Below are 13,054 nucleotides of genomic sequence, written 5' to 3'. Positions count from 1 at the left end.
TTAATATTGATGCGTAGGGGTTGATTATAACTCTTGTTTATTGTTTATACCACAGTCTGGGGAATACTCGTAGTCTGATTGGCTGCAGGGTGTGTATTATCTCCTGATATAGGCTACCAGACCCTGCTAAGTAGTTCCAGTCAGTGTTTAGATTCTCTGCCCGAGCCCGAGCCCGACCCGACCCGACCCGCGGGCCGGGTCGGGTCGATATTTCCCATCACTATCCTCGGGCCGGGCCTTTGATCGAGCGTTTTACTTTTATTTTATCATTATCATAAATAAACCTAATCTGAGGAGAAATCTATGCCATAAACAGAAATATTATGGGTCTTTATTACACGGGTCCTTCTCAATGCCGTGGAACGCTCCGTTCACTTGCATGGGTCCGGGGATATCTTCGGGATTGGTTTTCTTTATTAATCGAATGGGAAATGCAATAGGCCTATTTTGGACCGAATCACCGTTGAACTTGTTTCTAATAACATTCTAGCGAGAAATATACTTTTTACTTGCATAATCTTTAGTCAGTGACAGGCGCGTCGTTAGACCTGGGCATTCGGGGCTATAGCCCCGGATCTTTTGGGATCAGCCTCGGATCTCAGCCGTGTAAAAAAAAAAAAAAAAAAAAAAAAAAAAAAAAATTATGTATATATATACATATATATAGCTGCTTTCATACACGTAAGTACTGGCTGCTCTTCTGAATATATGCTGCATCGTGCAGCAACATTGAAGACGATCGCGTTGACTCTGCGGTCTGTTCTGCCTCCATGCGTCTGCGTCAAACCAAAACAAACCTGATTGACAGCGGCCACACTTATCCCGCCTCTGCAAATGTACGTAATATCCCTCCCTTGCAATGCCGGTGCTGGCACTGGCCGCGGAGCAAGATGTTATTCATACAAAAATGCATCGTTTTATTCTTTCATTACACAATTTCTTTCATTCTTATAAATAAAAAAAATAATATAAATAGGCCTACATATATAAATCTAGCCAACTTGTCAATCAAAATTAGTCTTGTCTTGTCTCTCTAGTGGTTGTTCATTCTAAAACACTACAATCTTTTGAGAAGCAAATGGTTGCAGCCTCTATAGGCTTACTGTGGCGCTGATGTGAGTACTGTATGCATGCAATACTACTACTCATAGTAATATCGGAGAGGGTTGAGAAACAGTGGGTTGACATCCATTCTGGTACCTCATTTTGAAAATCCCCAAAAAAGAAACTTCACATAGGACTGTCTTTCAATTTTTAATACATTGCTTTGGAGGTTTTCAATCTAACATCCCACTGGTTTGATTTTACCTAAGAGAAAAATGTTTATTTTTTAAAGCATCCACAGCAGCCTTAATAATGAGATTATGAGACAATGAGAATGAGCGGCAACAGTGTGACTGTGCAGAGTGAGAGAGATGGCTTCAATGGATGACCAGGGATTGGTGGTGGCGTTACCCAGGAAGGCGGCTGTAGTTAACGGCAAGCAACAGAACATGAATAGTGAAGTGGAGGAAGGAGTCGAAATGAGATCATTAACAGATTCATGTACAGTTCAGATTTATATGGAGATAAGCTTCTTAAACAACGTGCATACAGCATAAGCAAGTAACAGAAACAGTCTGGGAAGATTATTTTTTCATTATTTAAATCTACATCCTGGTTACACGTCGCGCGATAGCGCATATCATTTCATGCAAGTGAGTGTTTACTTCTGGTTACAGGTCGCGCGATAGCACATATCATCTCATGCGATCTTAAAGAGAACTTGACGCGTTTAGGAACAGTTTAGGAATGCATATTCCGGGAAAACATTAGAACTCTGAAATGCTGACTAAATATAAAGCATGTTTTTATCTGTAACATTAAACCTACACTGACAATAAGTAATAACTTAAAAATGAACATAAAGCAGACCACTACTTACTTGCGTTGCCTGGCTGGGGGAGAAAGGTCCGTCGGAGCAGCGATGGCTTCTTGACATCGGGTAGGTGCACGCAGGCTATATCTATAGCTATTCTAAGTCTTTATTTTGCCCTGGCGCTCGGCATAGGCGACCTATGTGTTGGGGGCGCCCTTAATTAATTAATCGATACTTAATTATAATTAATTAATTAATTATTTAATTAATTAGATACCGTAGCAGCAGGAGTCAGGACGGTGCTCCCCCGGGCTAAAGCCCCGGATGTTTTCAATTGCTAACGACGCGCCTGGTCAGTGATTCGTCTGATCTTTAGTTTTATAGTTATTAGGAAGATTTTATCGGCTCGCTCGCATGTTTCAATGACGTCAGGTTGCTAAGGACGCTGCTTTCGCTAAACTAGCACACACACACACACACACACACCACAACACACAACACACAACACACAACACACACACACCACACACACACACACCACACACACACACACACACACACACACACTGCATTTCGCTGCAGATATTCCCTCAATTATTATTACTTTCAAAACGTTGGCCAAGGTGGAATATCCTTTTTATTTGGGCTGCTTCTAGGACATTTTGGGTGGATTTTGAACGGTATGTGGGCGGGACGTTTTTTGCAGGACCTGGCAACCCTGCGCTGTTGCCCGGGGTGCTGAAATGCTCCGGAACAGATCTGGATCCACTATGGCCAAAAGACTTGTATGCCCCCCCCCCCCCCCCCCCCCCTTAAATAAATTCTATGGCAGAATAAAGAATAAATTCATGCATTATCATTCAACTTGAACATGTGTTTTTACAGTATAGCGTGGTGGAGGGCTGACGTATGTTGCCCAACCCGGAAGTGAGCGTCGCCCTGGTTTCCCTTGACAAAAAGCCAACGGGTTTTTCCTTTGGATTTTGGATTATTGCAGAAAAATTAGCATCTTTGAAGCACCTCCTCAAAAACTGAAAATAAATAAATAAATAAAAATATCTGTGCTCCAAAGAACGAAATGTAAAACCAATGCATTCTGAATAATAATAATAATAATAATAATAATAATAATACATTTAATTTAGAGGCGCCTTTCAAGACACCCAAGGTCACTTTACAGAGCATATAGTCATCATTCAAAACTATGTAAAACAGACTAGGAATAAAAGAAAAACAGAGGTTAAACATGAAGAATAATAATAATTAATAACACTCAAAGACGCCTACAGTGAAGGGCGGACCTCACTAACCACCACCAATGAGTAGCACCCACTTGGGTGATGAATGGGAGTGTTTCTCCGATTTTTCCATGCTACACAGAACGAAATGTAAACCCATGCAAATAAAGACTTCATGTTCATAATAATTTAAATATCATTAATCTCCTGAGTGTGTCGAGTGGCAGGGGTGGACTGGCCATCTGGCATACCGGGCATCGTCCCGGTGGGCCGTTGACCCAATGTGGGCCGGTCCGGTCCGCTATGTTTTCTTTTTTCCTCTCTCTCTAAATTCCCTCCAATTGGGCTGGCCAATGGGCTACAGAGAGCTAGCAGTGTGTTGCCAGCATCGACGCATATTATTGGTCTATGTTTGTCATTGTCAATCAATCATGGGCTGACTGGCTCAGAGAGCCCTGACAGTGCTGTCAATCACAACACAAACCAGGGTGGGCGGGACCTCATGGCATGGGCCGGAGTCGCGGGAGCCGGTACGGAGCTGAAAACGCCCGGGTGGTGCTGAAAAACTTCTGGAGATGGAAGTTAAATGTTCAAAATTGACAGACCTATTTGGTGCCGGGGTCCACACCCCAGCAGGTGCTGCTGCGCCAGGAGACGAGCGAGTGGAGGCATATATGCTAAGTAACATTAGCCTGTGGCTAGCTAGGCTACATTTTGAGACATGTCCAAAACAAAGTAGAAAACGTTTTTAACATTGAATGTGATGTGACCTAATTAACTGCATACTTGCGACAACATATTAGCCCAGAGTTGAAGGGCTGTGATTGTTGGTAGTTGTGGTTGATTTTGTTTAAATAGGCCGAATTGTGATATTATGGGTTATTATTGTTCAGATGATTTGGCTAAGCTAGCTAACAGCTGCTAACGTTAGCAGTCTCTTGTTGCCATAGCAACAGTAAACATTGACATGGACTAATGAGCTGTAAATAGAGATGCAGAATCAAGCTGTATTGTAAATACAGATGTGACACTTTGAATTTTAGCACAAAATACAAGTAATCCTATTGGAAATAATTAGTTTAATTTGCAATATTTGCCATTGAATTTATTGTAATCTTTCAATTCATTTATTGTTTACTGAGGTGATGACTATTTCGAGAGGAATGCAATATGTATGTTGAAAGGTTTATGTGAAGAAACTATATGTGTGATAAAATGACAATTGGTTATTCATAAATGTCTCTTCATATTCTCTGCTACCATCATCTCCTGTCAAACAGGTTTTCCTCACCTGCTAGAAGTTATTCGAGAGAGAGAGAGAGAGAGAGAGAGAGAGAGAGAGAGAGAGAGAGGTTTGATTATGATTATTTCCTGGTTGAAGATTTTCACATTGATTTTAATTTCAAACATTTGCATATCTTTTAAGTTAAATTAACAGTCATGCAGGTAGGCCGAATTACAGGTCTGAATAGATATGCATTCTCATATACATGTGTGTGCACATGTATACATACATGTGCACATACACGTGTATGAGAATATGAGAAAAAAAATTAAATTCTCTATTTATGGTTTCATAATGACTGAGTCACCGTTAAAACAAATTGGTTTCAGCTCTAATGCTGTTACTGTCTGTAATATGTTTCTATTTAGATTATTTGTCAGGAGATTTTGTTATTATTGTCCGAGTCTGGTTTTAACTAATGCTGGGCTTACACCAAACGATTTTCACAGTCACAGACTAATAACTGCAAGAGAGGATTTTGCGTTGGATCATGTGTGATATTTAACAAGGGTTTTGTAGTAGATATGGAGGGTGGAGATGCAGCAACCACAGGATGTCTGTTAACTTCCTGTTCGGGTTTCACAACTTTCTTGTCAGCAGCACAAGAAACACAAACTTGAAAAACAAAAAACTGCACTATTATTCGGATATACAGGGTTCTTCCCGTTCGTTTCGTCCCACCCCTAGTGCTAATAATGTAGTGGGCTGGTCTGGAGAGAAAATGCCAGGGCTGAATTTTTCTCCCAGTCCACCCCTGTCGAGTGGTATTCTATTTTTTTCAACGGGGCTGCATCCAGTCACTTGACCGTCATGGTTGCTATGGTGGTTGCTATCGACCGCCCCCTCTAATCCTTACATGGTTCTAAAAACCACGCGGTAAAGGAGCTGCCGTCCATTGTGTTGTTTTTGTCGTTAGGGTCAGATGGTTAAAAAATAGACAGATATTCCAAGGTATCCTTAAAAGGCAGCTTGGATGTTTTTATTTTGTGCAGTTTAGACTTCTTCTATAACCTATTTTTGAAAGCAAAACACCAAGCTCATTGATTTAACGAGGCAGGGTTATTTGAAACAATTTATTGAATAAATATTTATGAGAGGTCATTCCTTCTCCTGAGTTTGCTTCCTATTTATGTCTAGTGTACACCCCTACTGTCAGCAAGCATCACCCCCCCCCCCCTCCCCATACGGATTTGGAGAATTGCTGCCACGTCCCGGTGGTGGAGGTATCATATATATGAAAGAGGGCATTCAATTATACTACAATGATCAATTAGGAGGCCGAAGCCCTAAAGGAAGTGATGCAATAGGTGACTGAGTCGACAACATTTAAGTAAGCCTTGGGGTCTCTTATATATCAAAGGGGGTCTCAAAGGACGCATATACGCTTCAACCTGTGGCTTACAGGAAATGACTCAGCAAGTGCTCCATCTTGTTGCACCCACCCAGTGGCTCGCTTGCAAGATTTTGGCCTGAAGTTCTTCCCAGACCTACACCGTAGCCATCCAACCTGCATCCTCGGAGAATCAGGCCTCTCTTTAATAATGACAAAAAGTTATGAGAGGAATACACATAAACTTTTGTTGTCTCATAAGCGGCGTGGTGTCGGCTGCTTTTGACCTTTTGACCCCAGACTTCTGAGGGAATAGCTGAATCAATTCATTAGTCAATCAGAAGTATGTAAATATCTTCCCGGTGTCGTAAGAGGGCGAACAAGGTGTCCTTCAACATCTACGCTTCCAGGCGATTGCAATGGTGCCACACAAGCATATTCGAACATGTTTAATGGTAGTAATTAGCTGTCGAAATTGGAGGCCTTAATCAATAATGAGCAGCTATTGATTTACTTTCCGATAGAAATTTGTGACAAATGACATATTATTTAGCATCTACACGTTGAGCTGAGTCCAATGACACCAAGCATGACACTCTAGCAAATGTATTTTACATGGTACATATGGTCTAGGACATGATCTCGGTGTGGCAAGAGGGCAAGCTTGATCTCATTGGACTCAGCTTAACGTGTAGATGCTAAATAACATGTAATTTGTCAAGAATCTCCATCGGGAAGCAAATCTATAGCTGGTCATTATTGATAAAGGCCCCCAAAATCGACAGCTAATTACTACCCCGAAACATATTCAAATATGATCATGTGTGGCACTGTTGCAATCGCCTCGAAACGTAGATGTCAATGGACACCTTGTTTGCCCCCTTACCCCTCCGGGAAGATATTTTCATACTTCTAATGGATTGATTCATATTTTAAGGTTCACGGAATGAGACTTTAGGCGGCTGCAGCAGAAGTGTTGAGACGAAAGATGATATCAAGACATTTATAGAATATTCCGATTCACATTATGATTCTTCGTCATAACTATCCGACCAAACATCCTTCACATTCACCGAGCGAAGATTATGAAAGTCCAGGCCCCCCTCCATCTCGTTGCACCTGCACCCAGCGGCTCGCTTGTATGATTTTGGCCTGAAGTTCTTCCCAGACCTACACCCTAGCCATCCAACATGCATATCTTAGAATCAGGCCTCTCTTTAATAGTGACAAAAAGTTATGAGAGAAATACACATGAACTTTTTGTTACCTCATAAGCGGCGTGGTGCCGGCTCCTTTTGACCTTTTGAAACCCAGACTTCAAAAACGTGGCCACAGGCCAGCTGTGTCTACACACCTTAAGCCACAAATGTACACATCCATCCCACAAAAAATGGGGACTAGAAACTAACCTCTGTCTTATGTACATTTACTGTACTGTTGGAGGTCACGCCCCTTTTCCGGCCTTTTCGAGATAGCTAGGGATACTGAAATGTTTAGACACATTTCCCGGGGCCCAGAGAACGACATGTCCGAGATTTGGAATTGTAGCCCTTAGAGAAAAAAGTTTTCCCAAATGGACTGTCATTTGGACAAAGCCCCTCAGAAGTGTTGCCTGCAAGACCTAATGGTCCAGAATGTGGTGGAAAAACAGTTTTTGAGATAGGAAGGTCGTACCGCCCTGAAATTTGAATACCTTATTCTAGGGCCTAACTGGGACCCCCGCACCGAAACTTGGCCCGGTCGGACCCGAAGGGCCCTTCCTGCCCGAAACTTGGCCCAGTCGGAACCCGAGTGCAGGAAGGGGGGGCCTGGACTTTCATAATCTTCGCTCAGTGAATGTGAAGGATGTTTGGTCGGATAGTTATGACGAAGAATCATAATGTGAATCGGAATATTCTATAAATGTCTTGATATCATCTTTCGTCTCAACACTTCTGCTGCAGCCGCCTAAAGTCTCACTCCGAGAACCTTAAAATATGAATCAATGAATCTTCCCGGAGGCGTAAGGGGGAAAACAAGTTGTCCTTTGACATCTACGTTTCGAGGCGATTGCAACAGTGCCCACACATGATCATATTGAATATGTTTCGGGGTAGTAATTAGCTGTCGATTTTGGGGGCCTTTATCAATAATGACCAGCTATAGATTTGCTTCCCGATGGAGATTCTTGACAAATTACATGTTATTTAGCATCTACACGTTAAGCTGAGTCCAATGAGATCAGCTTGCCCTCTTGCCACACCGAGATCATGTCCCTAGACCATATGTACCATGTAAAATACATTTGCTAGAGTGTCATGCTTGGTGTCATTAGGACTCAGCTCAACGTGTAGATGCTAAATAATATGTCATTTGTCACAAATTTCTATCGGAAAGTAAATCAATAGCTGCTCATTATTGATTAAGGCCTCCAATTTCGACAGCTAATTACTACCATTAAACACTGTTCGAATATGCTTGTGTGGCACCATTGCAATCGCCTGGAAGCGTAGATGTTGAAGGACACCTTGTTCGCCCTCTTACGACACCGGGAAGATATTTACATACTTCTGATTGACTAATGAATTGATTCAGCTATTCCCTCAGAAGTCTGGGGTCAAAAGGTCAAAAGCAGCCGACACCACGCACGCTTATGAGACACAAAAGTTTATGTGTATTCCTCTCATAACTTTTTGTCATTATTAAAGAGAGGCCTGATTCTCCAATATGCAGGTTGGATGGCTACGGTGTAGGTCTGGGAAGAACTTCAGGCCAAAATCTTGCAAGCGAGCCACTGGGTGGGTGCAACAAGATGGAGCACTTGCTGAGTCATTTCCTGTAAGCCACAGGTTGAAGCGTATATGCGTCCTTTGAGACCCCCTTTGATATATAAGAGACCCCAAGGCTTACTTAAATGTTGTCGACTCAGTCACCTATTGCATCACTTCCTTTAGGGCTTCGGCCTCCTAATTGATCATTGTAGTATAATTGAATGCCCTCTTTCATATATATGATACCTCCACCACCGGGACGTGGCAGCAATTCTCCAAATCCATATGGGGAGGGGGGGGGGGGGTGATGCTTGCTGACAGTAGGGGCGTACACTAGACATAAATAGGAAGCAAACTCAGGAGAAGGAATGACCTCTCATAAATATTTATTCAATAAATTGTTTCAAATAACCCTGCCTCGTTAAATCAATGAGCTTGGTGTTTTGCTTTCAAAAATAGGCTATAGAAGAAGTCTAAACTGCACAAAATAAAACATCCAAGCTGCCTTTTAAGGATACCTGGAATATCTGTCTATTTTTTAACCATCTGACCCTAGTTTACGACAAAAACAACACAATGGACGGCAGCTCCTTTACCGCGTGGTTTTTAGAACCATGTAAGGATTAGAGGGGGGCGGTCGATAGCAACCAACATAGCAACCATGACGGTCAAGTGACTGGATGCAGCCCCCGTTGAAAAAATAGAATACCACTCGACACACTCAGGAGATTAATGATATTTAAATTATTATGAACATGAAGTCTTTATTTGCATGGGTTTACATTTCGTTCTGTGTAGCATGGAAAATCGGAGAAACACTCCCATTCATCACCCAAGTGGGTGCTACTCATTGGTGGTGGTTAGTGAGGTCCCCCCCTTCACTGTAGGCGTCTTTGAGTGTTATTAATTATTATTATTCTTCATGTTTAACCTCTGTTTTTCTTTTATTCCTAGTCTGTTTTACATAGTTTTGAATGATGACTATATGCTCTGTAAAGTGACCTTGGGTGTCTTGAAAGGCGCCTCTAAATTAAATGTATTATTATTATTATTATTATTATTCAGAATGCATTGGTTTACATTTCGTTCTTTGGAGCACAGATATTTTTTTTTATTTTTTTTATTTTCAGTTTTTGAGGAGGTGCTTCAAAGATGCAAATTTTTCTGCAAAAATCCAAAGGAAAAACCCGTTGGCTTTTTGTCAAGGGAAACCAGGGCGACGCTCACTTCCGGGTTGGGCAACATACGTCAGCCCTCCACCACGCTATACTGTAAAAACACATGTTCAAGTTGAATGATAATGCATGAATTTATTCTTTATTCTGCCATAGAATTTATTTAAGGGGGGGGGGGGGGGCATACAAGTCTTTTGGCCATAGTGGATCCAGATCTGTTCCGGAGCATTTCAGCACCCCGGGCAACAGCGCAGGGTTGCCAGGTCCTGCAAAAAACGTCCCGCCCACATACCGTTCAAAATCCACCCAAAATGTCCTAGAAGCAGCCCAAATAAAAAGGATATTCCACCTTGGCCAACGTTTTGAAAGTAATAATAATTTAGGGAATATCTGCAGCGAAATGCATTGTGTGTGTGTGTGTGTGTGTGTGTGTGTGTGTGTGTGTGTGTGTGTGTGTGTGTGTGTGTGTGTGCTAGTTTAGCGAAAGCAGCGTCCTTAGCAACCTGACGTCATTGAAACATGCGAGCGAGCCGATAAAACCTTCCTAATAACTATAAAACTAAAGATCAGACGTAATCACTGACTAAAGATTATGCAGGTAAAAAGTATATTTCTCGCTAGAAATGTTATTAGAAACAAGTTCAACGGTGATTCGGTCCTAAAATAGGCCTATTGCATTTCCCATTCGATTAATAAAGAAACCAATCCCGAGATATCCCCGGACCCATGCAAGTGAACGGAGCGTTCCACGGCATTGAGAAGACCCGTGTAATAAAGACCCATAATATTTCTGTTTATGGCATAGATTTCTCCTCAGATTAGGTTTATTTATGATAATGATAAAATAAAAGTAAAAACGCTCGATCAAAGGCCCGGCCCGAGGATAGTGATGGGAAATATCGACCCGACCCGGCCCGCGGGTCGGGTCGGGTCGGGCTCGGGCTCGGGCAGAGAATCTAAACACTGACTGGAACTACTTAGCAGGGGTCTGGTAGGCCTATATCAGGAGATAATACACACCCTGCAGCCAATCAGACTACGAGTATTCCCCCAGACTGTGGTATAAACAATAAACAAGAGTTATAATCAACCCCTACGCATCAATATTAATGATAACCCATTATTATACGGTATGACTTCTAGATGTCACGTCCGCTCGCGACACTGGACTTGCGAGGCATCGACGCGGACTTCCATTCACATAGCCAAAAACAAGACAATAGATCTATGGCTAGATCAAAACATCAAGACATACCATTCTAAAAAGATCAGATTAAGCAGCTACCCTTTTTTCTTTCGCGGTTTGCCTGAGCAGCGCACCTGCATTTAATAGCCTATATCCGTGAATTGTCACAATTTCTCAGAATCAAAGGTGAAAGTAGAAACGGGTGGCCTAAAGCTGTCATATTGTTCACAATTTTTAACAATAAATGTACTGTACGGAGCTCCTTAAGGGACATTAGGGAGAACGCTCCCGCACAGAACCTTAGTTTGGAAGTCGTGCTGGTGACACGACAAATACTTCCAATTGAAATACATGGGTTTGAAATTTGTGCTTGTTAACACGAAAAATTTGAAAATACGTGATCCTGATCACGTTTCAATAGATTAAATAACGTGACAGTGTCACGTCTTTTCGTGAGACCGGGTTGGACATAGTCACAATGATCTACTCTCTAAATAAACAGCTAAAGTTCAGAAGGCAAATTAAGTGATCAATGAGTTGTGTGTGTGTCCAGGTCTCAAGTCTATTCTGGATGAGGAGAGAGAGGAGGGGGGTCCTACCTCTAAAACCAGTCTGATTGGGGAACACGGCTGCCAGACCAAAGCTAAGAGGTAAGAAGAGGATCTCTCTCCGTTTGTGACTGTTGTCCATCTCGGAGCTCAGCAGTGATATATCATGACTCCATCATTAGTCTGAGTAACAGCAGTGTTTGTGTTGTGTTGAAGCCCAGAGCAACAGGAGAGGGCAGACTCCCCTGGACCCATTTGTGTCTCCATGAAGAGTGACCGCTCTATGGAACAACCTCATAACTTTAAAGATGGAAATCAGTCTATTGAGAAGAGGTGAGGATTCAGGGAGTGACCGGTCAGACACATCGATGAGGGTACCTTCAGCGATGAAAGATCGGGATGTGAGATTATCTTTAGGTGGAAAAGGGCTGTTTTAGTGAAGCGGTTGACATGGGGAGAAGGAGAGGAAAATTCTGGATCTTGTTTTTCTAGAAGAGTCCAGAAGGAGAGAGCAGACTCCCCTGGACCCAGCTGTGTCTCCATGAAGAGTGATTGTTCTATGGATCCACCTGCTATGTTTAAAGATGGAAATCAGTCTATTGAGAAAAGGTAAGGATTGATTAAAATGATCATTAGGGATGGTGAAAAATGATAATAAAACAATGTGCAGGTTATCTCTAGATCAACTGAATCAGTCGCAGTGCGTCCTACTCTACCTGTTAGCCTTAATATCATGTAAGGGCTGTTTGGAGAAAGTCAGTGGGTTTCAGACCCCCTCTCGGTCCGAGTCGACTCGGTTAGGGCAGAGCTTCAATATGAGGCAGGCAGCTGACGAGCCACGGAGCGACGGGCAGCGTCGTTTATAGACGACACAACCGAAGAATTGATTTGAGTTTTTATCTGTGTGTAATATAACGGGGCCCACTGGAGGGAGTTGCGATTCGTGCCAAGAAGCCAATTCTGATGTGTTCACACTCAAAGCCTATCGAGCGTTAAACACGATGGTAGACGGAGAATCACAGAAACGTGAAGAAAATCATACTCATGCCTTACGATTTTAACTGATACGCTGACATACTTTCACTTACTCTACACTTTGCATGCTTTTCTGTGGTCCTTTTTAACCAAATGCTGCCGGACCGATTACCTTTTTGGAATCAAATAGTTTGGAGTGGAGTAAAGGTTCAGTAAGTTAGAACTAGCGGTCTTCCTTATGGGCCAGTTCAACGTGGAGAAACCCGGGGGTTTGAACCTCTTGTCTTATAAGTCTTATAGTCTATTAAACCATATGATTATTAAAAGAGAAACTATTTTTTATTGATTATTAATGTTATTTCCAACACCCACAAACTGTCTGACCAATGAGAATTTGGTCCAACAAGTGCATATCGATTAACCAATCAACCAACCAACCAGAACCTGACAGCCCTAGATATTATACAGTTACAGCTTTATCAAACATCCATACATTCTGATTCTTGTTTTTCTAGAAGAGTCCAGCAGGAGAGAGCAGACTCCCCTGGACCAAGCTGTGTCTCCATGGAGAGTGAAAAAATAAATAATAAAGAGGAGAGGTAGGAGTTTAAAACAGATGCTGAAAGCAGACCAGTTTGGTTAGTTGTTATCAGACTCCCAATACTGATGTTTACAAATAAGGGGATATTCCATAGATTGTGTGTGTGTG

At 42.2% G+C, this 13,054-nt stretch overlaps 2 long non-coding RNA genes across 2 annotated transcripts in view; both read left to right on the top strand.

Moving 5' to 3' along the window:
* LOC115551703 (uncharacterized) overlaps positions 1-11,641 on the top strand; it is a 12,865-nt gene extending 1,224 nt beyond the window's left edge. The window contains exons 2-3 of the long non-coding RNA XR_003978206.1: positions 11,376-11,472; positions 11,587-11,641. This is a non-coding gene — a long non-coding RNA (uncharacterized LOC115551703). The remainder of the gene's footprint in view (positions 1-11,375; positions 11,473-11,586) is intronic.
* A 20-nt stretch (positions 11,642-11,661) lies between these two features.
* On the top strand, positions 11,662-12,909 carry LOC115551714 (uncharacterized). The gene is made up of 3 exons (XR_003978217.1): positions 11,662-11,703; positions 11,863-11,979; positions 12,861-12,909. It is a non-coding gene; the product is annotated as an uncharacterized LOC115551714 (long non-coding RNA).
* Positions 12,910-13,054: the final 145 nt, after the last annotated feature.

This window comes from Gadus morhua, chromosome 1, assembly GCF_902167405.1.
Source record: "Gadus morhua chromosome 1, gadMor3.0, whole genome shotgun sequence".
Taxonomy (NCBI): Eukaryota; Metazoa; Chordata; class Actinopteri; order Gadiformes; family Gadidae; genus Gadus; species Gadus morhua.
Note: the sequence above shows the minus strand (reverse complement) of the source record. Positions and strands in the feature narration are given on the sequence as shown.